Here is a 9,969-nt window from a genome sequence, read left to right as displayed (position 1 = left end):
TATTATAATACAGGCTAGGTTTATTATAATACAGGCCAGGTCTATTATAATACAGGTCAGGTCTACAGGCCAGGTCTCTTACAATACAGGCCAGGTCTATTATAATACAGGCCGGGTCTATTATGATACAGGCCAGGTATATTAATATACTGGCCAGGTCTATTATAATAAAGAACAGGTCTATTATAATACAGGCCAGGTCTATTAATATACTGGCCAGGTCTATTATTATACAGACCAGGTATATTATAATACAGGCCAGGTCTATTACAATACAGGCCAGATCTATTATAATAGAGGCCAGGTCTATTATACTACAGGCTAGGTCTATTATATTACAGACCAGATCTATTATAATACAGGCAAGGTCTACAGGCCAGGTCTTTTATAATACAGGCCAGGTCTATTATAATACAGGCCAGGTATATTATAAAACAGACCAGGTCTATTATAATACAGACCAGGTCTATTACAATCAAGGCCAGGTCTATTATAATTCAGGCCAGGTATAGTATAATACATGCCAGGTCTATTAAATTACAGGCCAGGTCTATTTTAATACAGGCCAGGTCTGTTATGATACAGACTAGGTCTACAGGCCAGGTCTAGTATAATACAGGCCAGGTCTATTATAACACCGACCAGGTCTATTAAAATGCAGACCAGGTCTATTATAATACAGGCCAGGTCTACAGCCCAGGTCTCGTATATTACAGGCCAGGTCGACTATAATATAGGCCAGGTCTACAGGCCAGGTCTAGTATAATACAGGTCAAGTATAGTATAATACAGACCAGGTCTATTATAATACAAGACAGGTCTATTATTAAACAGACCATGTCTACAGGCCAGGTATAGTATAATACAGGCCAAGTATATTAAAATACAGGCCAGTTCATTTATAATACAAGCCAGGTCTACAGGCCAGGTATATTATAATACAGGCCAGGTCTATTATAATACAGACCAGGTCTATTATGATACAGGCCATGTCTATTATAAAACAGGCTAGGTTTATTATAATACAGGCCATGTCTATTATAATACAGGTCAGGTCTACAGGCATGGTCTAGTATATTAAAGACCAGGTCTATTATAATACAGACCAGGTCTATTATAATACAGACCAGGGATATTATAATACAGGCCAGGTATATTATTATACGGGCCGGGTCTATTATAATACAGACCAGGTCTATTACAATACAGGCCAGGTCAATTATAATACAGGCAAGGTCTAAAGGCCAGGAATTTTATAATACAGGCCAGGTCTATTATAATACAGTCCAGGTCTATTAAATTACAGGCCAGGTCTATTTTAATACAGGCCAGGTCTGTTATGATACAGGCCAGGTCTACAGGCCAGGTTTAGTATTATACAGGCCAGATCTATTGAAATACAGACCAGGTCTATTATAATACAGGCCAGGTCTATTATAACACCGACCAGGTCTATTTAAATGCAGACCAGGTCTATTATAATACAGGCCAGGTGCAGTATAATACAGGCCAGGTCTACTATAATATAGGCCAGGTCTACAGGCCATGTCTATTATAATACAGGCTAGGTTTATTATAATACAGACCAGGTATATTATAATACAGGCTAGGTTTATTATAATACAGGCCAGGTCTATAATAATACAGGTCAGGTCTACAGGCCTGGTCTAGTATATTAAAGACCAGGTCTATTATAATACAGACCAGGTCTATTATAATACAGGCCAGGTATATTATAATACAGGTCGGGTATATTATAGTACCGACAAGGTCTATTATAATACAGACTAGGTATATTATAATACAGGCCAGGTATATTATAATACAGGCCAGGTATATTGTTATACTGGAAATGTCTATTTTATTACAGGCCAGGTTTCTTTTAATACAGGCCAGGTCTATTATATTACATGCCAGGTATAGTATAATACAGGCCAGGTTAATTATAATACAGGCCAGGTCAATTATAATACAGGCAAGGTCTAAAGGCCAGGAATTTTATAATACAGGCCAGGTCTATTATAATACAGTCCAGGTCTATTAAATTACAGGCCAGGTCTATTTTAATACAGGCCAGGTCTGTTATGATACAGGCCAGGTCTACAGGCCAGGTTTAGTATTATACAGGCCAGATCTATTGAAATACAGACCAGGTCTATTATAATACAGGCCAGGTCTATTATAACACCGACCAGGTCTATTTAAATGCAGACCAGGTCTATTATAATACAGGCCAGGTGCAGTATAATACAGGCCAGGTCTACTATAATATAGGCCAGGTCTACAGGCCATGTCTATTATAATACAGGCTAGGTTTATTATAATACAGACCAGGTATATTATAATACAGGCTAGGTTTATTATAATACAGGCCAGGTCTATAATAATACAGGTCAGGTCTACAGGCCTGGTCTAGTATATTAAAGACCAGGTCTATTATAATACAGACCAGGTCTATTATAATACAGGCCAGGTATATTATAATACAGGTCGGGTATATTATAGTACCGACAAGGTCTATTATAATACAGACTAGGTATATTATAATACAGGCCAGGTATATTATAATACAGGCCAGGTATATTGTTATACTGGAAATGTCTATTTTATTACAGGCCAGGTTTCTTTTAATACAGGCCAGGTCTATTATATTACATGCCAGGTATAGTATAATACAGGCCAGGTTTATTATAATACAGGCCAGGTCTATTATAATACAGGCCAGGTATATTATAATACAGGCTAGGTTTATTATAATACAGGCCAGGTCTATTATAATATAGGCCAGGTATACAGGTCAGGTCTATTATAATACAGGCCAGGTATATTATAATACAGACCTGGTGTATTATAATACAGGCCAGGTCTTATTTAATACAGGCCAGGTCTATTATAATACAGGTCAGGTCTACAGGCCTGGTCTACTATTTTTTTTATTTCACCTTTATTTAACCAGGTAGGGAAGTTGAGTACACGTTCTCATTTACAACTGCGACCTGGCCAAGATAAAGCAAAGCAGTTCGACACATACAACAACACGTAGTTACACATGGAGTAAAACAAACATACAGTCAATAATACAGTGAAAAATAAGTCTATATACAATGTGAGCAAGTGAGGTGAGATAAGGGAGGTGAAGGCAAACAAAATATATATATAAATAAATAAAAATATAAAAAAGGCCATGGTGGCGAAGTAAATACAATATAGCAAGTAAAAACACTGGAATGGTTGGTTTGCAGTGGAAGAATGTGCAAAGTAGAGATAGAAATAATGGGGTGCAAAGGAGCAAAATAAATAAATAAATACAGTAGGTAAAGAGGTAGTTGTTTGGGCTAAATTATAGATGGGCTATGTACAGGTGCAGTAATCTATGAGCTGCTCTGACAGCTGGTGCTTAAAGCTAGTGAGGGAGATAAGTGTTTCCAGTTTCAGAGATTTTTGTAGTTCGTTCCAGTCATTGGCAGCAGAGAACTGGAAGGAGAGGCGGCCAAAGGAAGAATTGGTTTTGGGGGTGACCAGAGAGATATACCTGCTGGAGCGCGTGCTACAGGTAGGTGCTGCTATGGTGACCAGCGAGCTGAGATAAGGGGGGACTTTACCTAGCAGGGTCTTGTAGATGACCTGGAGCCAGTGGGTTTGGCGACGAGTATGAAGCGAGGGCCAGCCAACGAGAGTGTACAGGTCGCAGTGGTGGGTAGTATATGGGGCTTTGGTGACAAAACGGATGGCACTGTGATAGACTGCATCCAACTTATTGAGTAGGGTTTTGGAGGCTATTTTGTAAATGACATCACCGAAGTCGAGGATTGGTAGAATGGTCAGTTTTACAAGGGTATGTTTGGCAGCATGAGTAAAGGATGCTTTGTTGCGGAATAGGAAGCCAATTCTAGATTTAACTTTGGATTGGAGATGTTTGATGTGAGTCTGGAAGGAGAGTGTACAGTCTAACCAGACACCTAGGTATTTGTAGTTGTCCACATATTCTAAGTCAGAGCCGTCCAGAGTAGTGATGTTGGACAGGCGGGCAGGTGCAGGCAGCGATCGGTTGAAGAGCATGCATTTAGTTTTACTTGTATTTAAGAGCAATTGGAGGCCACGGAAGGAGAGTTGTATGGCATCGAAGCTCGCCCGGAGGGTTGTTAACACAGTGTCAAAAGAAGGGCCAGAAGTATACAGAATAGTGTCGTCTGCGTAGAGGTGGATCAGAGACTCACCAGCAGCAAGAGCGACATCATTGATGTATACAGAGAAGAGAGTCGGTCCAAGAATTGAACCCTGTGGCACCCCCATAGAGACTGCCAGAGGCCCGGACAACAGACCCTCCGATTTATAATACAGGCCAGGTCTACAGGCCAGGTCTAGTATAATACAGGCCAGGTCTATTATAACACCGACCAGGTCTATTATAATACAGACCAGGTCTATTATTAAACAGGCCAGGTCTACAGGCCAGGTCTAGTATAATACACACCGGGTCTATTATAATACAGGTCAGGTCTATGATAATACATGCCAAGTCTATTACAATACAGGCCAGGTATATTATAATACAGGCCAGGACTATTATAATACATGCCAGTTCTACAGGCCAGGTCTAGTAAAATACAGGTCAGGTCTATTATAATACAGACCAGGTATATTAAAACACAGGCCAGGTCGAGTATAATACAGGCCAGGTCTATTATAATACAGGTCAGGTCTATTATTATACAAGCCATGTATATTATTATACTGGAAATGTCTATTATAATACAGGCCATGTCTATTATAATACAATCCAGGTTTATTAAAATACAGGCCAGGTCTATTATAATACAGGCCAGTTCTACAGGCCAGGTCTATTATAATACAGGTCAGGTCTACAGGTCAGGTATATTATTATACAGGCCAGGTCTATTATAATACAGGCCAGGTCTATTATTATATAAGCTAGGTATACAGCCCAGGTCTATTATAATACAGACCAGGTTTATTATAAAACAGGCCAGGTCTATTATAATACAGACCAGGTTTATTATAATACAGTCCAGGTCTAGTATTGTCACGTTCTGACCATAGTTCGTTTGTGTTTTCCTTGTTTTAGTGTTGGTCAGGACGTGAGCTGGGTGGGCATTCTATGTTTTGTGTTTCTATGTTGGGTTTGTTGTTTGGCCTAATATGGTTCTCAATCAGAGGCAGGTGTTTGTCATTGTCTCTGATTGGGAACCATATTAAGCCTGTGTTCAATGTTTGTTTGTGGGTGATTGTTCCTGTTCGTGCGTTCATGTGGTTATGTTCTCAGGTTCATGACTGTAGCTTTGTAGGTTTTCGTCTGTTTATTGTTTTTCGTTCGTATTGAAAAAAGTGTTCCAATAAATATGGAAACGTACCACGCTGCGCTTTGGTCCTCCTCTCCTTCTAAATACGAAAGCCCTTACATCTAATTAAAACCGTTTTTCAATAAAACATTTTAATAGAAAATCGTGTTTTAAATTTTGGGAAAAAAAGTGGGGGTGGCGGGGCCAATAGCTTCCAATGGATGCAAACTTTTTTGAATAGGGGGTAATTGTTGCCCATCACGAGAGAGGGTATGAGCCAAAATGTGGGACCTCTAGCCCCTCGGGAAGTATTTTTAATCATTATTTGAACATTTCAGAAATTGGTCAAAAAAGTGACAGAGTGCCCACTTTTTCCTTTCGTTCCAGAGACTAAGTCCAACAATGGGCCTGGTATTATTTTTGGGTTACCAGGCAATATTTTCAAAACGGTTTTAATGCATTTAGGGGGGCTACAGACCTCCATGCCCGCTATGGGAGCACCCCACTACCGGGAAAAGTCACTTGAGGGCGCCATTGGTCAACTTAAGGAGGTTTTCCAAAAAAGTCAGAAAACTTCTCAGAAATTGGTGCGATTTCTGAAAAGTAAAACATAGCCTATGTTTTAATTTTGGGTTACCAGGGTCGATTTTCAAAACGGTTTTAAATGCTTTTAGGGGGGCTACAGACCTCCACGCCCGCTATGGGAGCACCATACTACGGCCCCAAGTCAATGGGAGCCGGACTGAGTGATTTATGGAGGTTTGGAAAAAAAGTCCGAAAATATTCTAATTACAAACTTCTCAGAAATTAGGCTATGTTTTTTCTTCTCGAAAATATTCTGTTTCATTTTTGGGTAACCAGAGCCCGATTTTCAAAACGGTTTTATATGCATTTAGGGGGGCTACAGACCTCCGTGCCCGCTATGGGAGCACTATACTACGGGGCCGGCCTGAGTGATTTATGAAGGTTTTAAAAAATGGATGTCTGTACTCAACCTCACTTTTGTGGGCCTGGTATTATTTTTGGTTACAAGCCCCGATTTTCAAATTGCACTATGTTTGACTGTGTACCTGGTGATTGAACTGGTTACCAAGGGAGCTCCATATCACCATGCCTCTGGGCTTACTCTCTCTACCCTGCCTGCCCACCTACCTGCCCTCTATCTCGGCCTGTCACTTCAGCTCTGTGCACCTGGTACCCCTCATTCAGACCCCCAGGTCTCCATACATTCTCAACCGTGACCAAATGACACACAAAGACAAGGGTGAATTTCAAATAAATGTTCTATAGTTATCAGTGAATCATGGATTGATTTGTCCCTCAATTAGTGGCCGCGCCCGGCTGGCGTTACGAGGCAAATTATGGTACCGGTAGTACCGTGCCTGCGTTTCCAGAGAGTGACACATATGGTCAGCCACAGTTCCCCGGTCTGTAACCGACCCTTGATTAAAGTTCAATTTAGCAACGCTTCGTCGAATTGTACCAAAGGTCACTTTACTTCCAATGCCGAACTCTGCAAATAACATACTCACAGAGATTACCGTACGGTTGACCGCAGGATGTGAAAAGAAGAGTTCTGTGTCTGAGGTCATTCCACTCAGATGAGGCCTGATCTGATGGAATCGTTTAAGCCAAGTGTATTCCTCCTCAGATATAACAATTCTGCACTCCCCGAAGCTATAGTTCGTTTTGTGGCTTGCAACGCACATCTGATAACCCCCACTTTCCGGGGTTACTTCAGTTGTAATGCCCGGGGTGTAGTGGAGGAAGGAGTCAGATGCAGGAGACAGAGAGTTCAGAGTAGCGTAACTTTTAATCACACAGAGGTGAACACGACGCCACTCCAAGTAAATGCCCCAACATACTAAGGGAACAAAATAATCCGAAAAGACAACGTACACGAACCGTGACACACAAGCATGTACAAACTGTACACAAAACAATCCCGCACACCCAGCAGGCAGGGCTGCTGGGTAATAAAGCCCCACTAATCACCCTAACCACAAACAGGTGTAACCAATAAACAAATAAGGAGGGGGAGGAAAAAGTCAGTGGCAGCTAGTAGGCCGGTGACGACGACCGCCGAGCACCACCCGAACAGGAAGGGGAGCCACCTTCGGTAGGAGTCGTGACATCAGTAAAATCCCTCTCACTGAACATGGTGACTGGGGATCGTCGAGTGCCATTAAATATGGCCAACCGGCTGGACATGAGAGCCGCGAACCTACGTCTGTCAGAGCAGGTGGCTCACACCTCCAGCTTACTGAGAAGAGAAGGAATCGATTGATTACTTAGCTCGACAAACCGGCTTAACTCCGCAGCGCTGAGCACCTCGTCCCTGCAGCGCTTGCGAAATGTTGCCCTGTACGTTGCCTGGCTCTGCCGCGAATCCCTGTCCATCTTCGCCAAGCAGAGTAACAACATTCGAATTCCACTGACTTTAGCTTGCAGACTATTCGGCCGGAACTGAATAAAATAATTCAGGAAACTTCGAACATCAGCTCGGTACATTTTTTACATGGACGGTGCCGTACCACTCAGACACACGTCTGTAGTTGTCCAGAAAACACAGTCCTTCATCGGCCTTGCCCTCTGACATAATGCGGAGGAATTCCCTTACTCGGGATAGACTGGTGCGACTATTGTCAATTCGTTTAACTGAAGGGTTTTTACTCGTAATAAAGTGCTCATATTCAGTCAAAATTGCACTCCAACCTTCAACTCTGGACGACACACCGCCGCCTTCATCACTCTGTGGAAGTCGCCACGACGCAGCCTTGCTCCCTCGGTTCCGAGCATGGTTCACCACCGATCTGACTGGTTAGCTGCACTGCCGCCGCCTGCTCACTCTCGTCCCCCAGCTGCTGATCCACCACCACCGACTGCTCACCCTCGTCACCCAGCTGCTGCTCCACGGACAACTCACTTTCAACACACTGCAAAAACCCAGGGTTCTCCAAGGGCTCCAGCCGCGGTTCAACACCGTTGTTAGGCTGCATATACTGCCCTGATTCGGGCTGCTGTCTCTCAGTCGAAACCCGGCTAGATTGCAGAGCATGCTTCCATTCGATGGAACCGGACTTAAGTGCATGGACAGACTTGAAATGTCGGTCTATCCGCACGATATTCAGCTTGGAACAAAGCCCACAGTCACATCTTTGTCTGCTGTTCATGGCTTCTCTCTCCTGCCTTTCTGCGTGTCTCTTTGTTTACTCCACCGAACAACCTAACCCTATAACATCTCCACTTTTGTTCCCACAGAGGTTCAACCAAATACACACCAAAACCCTGCTGAGGTGGTGATTATGGAAAGAGGAGTAAAGGTGGAAAAAGTTGTGATGATGGGAGAAAACAAAGGGAAAATGAATCCCAACAGTTTCCTGTCTGAAACCTTCCCCAATACTAACCTCTCCACACACCAGATACCTCTTACCCACCCCACTTAGTCTGTCTCCAAACAATAGGGTTCTTTCAGAGCCCACTGTGAGATTCTCCACTCTGCCTTCACCCAGACACTCTACCAGTGGGCGGCGAAAAGCAGTGGAACGTAGGTGGATAAGAAACCTACAAACAATTACACCCAGCGGTCTGAATGAGCGTTTTTAACCGGCCAGATAGGATCCATTGAAAGGGATAGCACTTGTTTACAGGGTTCTCAAGGAGTTGGAAGTAGGATGCACCATAAAACAAAAACACAATAAAGAAAGTTTGTGTGGTTTTTCTTATATTTAACAGATGCATGCTTATTCATAATAGTTGTATTCCTTTCGTCTTTATGTATTTGAATTTGTTTTAACAACTCAGCACTTGACCTGATAGCACTTTATAGATATATGGGATTAGAACTGTGTTGGTATATGTACTAATAAAGCATCTATCCCTTGACCCCTTGTATATTTTAATATCTTAGTCCCTTCATGGTCCTAGATAACCACTCAGACCATTTTTTTGAAGCAATATTAACCTACTTACGTTTGGTTTTTAGGAGTCAATCTAGTGGATTTTAACAGTAGAATTTATTCAGATTGGAGGGGCACACAACAATAGGCCTGCACACCACAAGACAAATCTCTTTTTAACTCAAGTTCTAACCCTAACCCACGCCGCCAACCTTACCCTAGTAAAACTCCTACCGATCCTCGACTTCGGCGATGTCATATACAAAATAGCTTCCAATACTCTACTCAGCAAACTAGATGCAGTCTATCACAGTGCTATTCGTTTTGTTACCAAAACACCTTATACTACCCACCACTGCGACCTGTATGCTCTAGTCGGCTGGCCCTCGCTACATATTCGTCGCCAGACCCACTGGCTCCAGGTCATCTACAAGTCTCAGCTAGGTAAAGCCCCGCCTTATCTCAGTTCACTGGTCACGATAACAACACCCACCCGTAGCACGCGCTCCAGCAGGTATATCTCACTGGTCATCCCCAAAGCCAACACCTCCTTTGGCCGCCTTTCCTTCCAGTTCTCTGCTGCCAGTGACTGGAACGAATTGCAAAAATCGCTGAAGCTGGAGACTTACATTTCCCTCACTAACTTTAAACATCAGCTATCTGAGCAGCTAACCGATCGCTGCAGCTGTATATAGTCCATCTGTAAATAGCCCACCCAAGCTCCCATATTGTTTTTATTTACTTTTCTGCTCTTTTGCACACCAGTATTT

This window comes from Salvelinus alpinus, chromosome 8 (genome assembly GCF_045679555.1).
Source record: "Salvelinus alpinus chromosome 8, SLU_Salpinus.1, whole genome shotgun sequence".
Classification (NCBI taxonomy): domain Eukaryota; kingdom Metazoa; phylum Chordata; class Actinopteri; order Salmoniformes; family Salmonidae; genus Salvelinus; species Salvelinus alpinus.
This window is presented reverse-complemented; position numbering follows the sequence as displayed.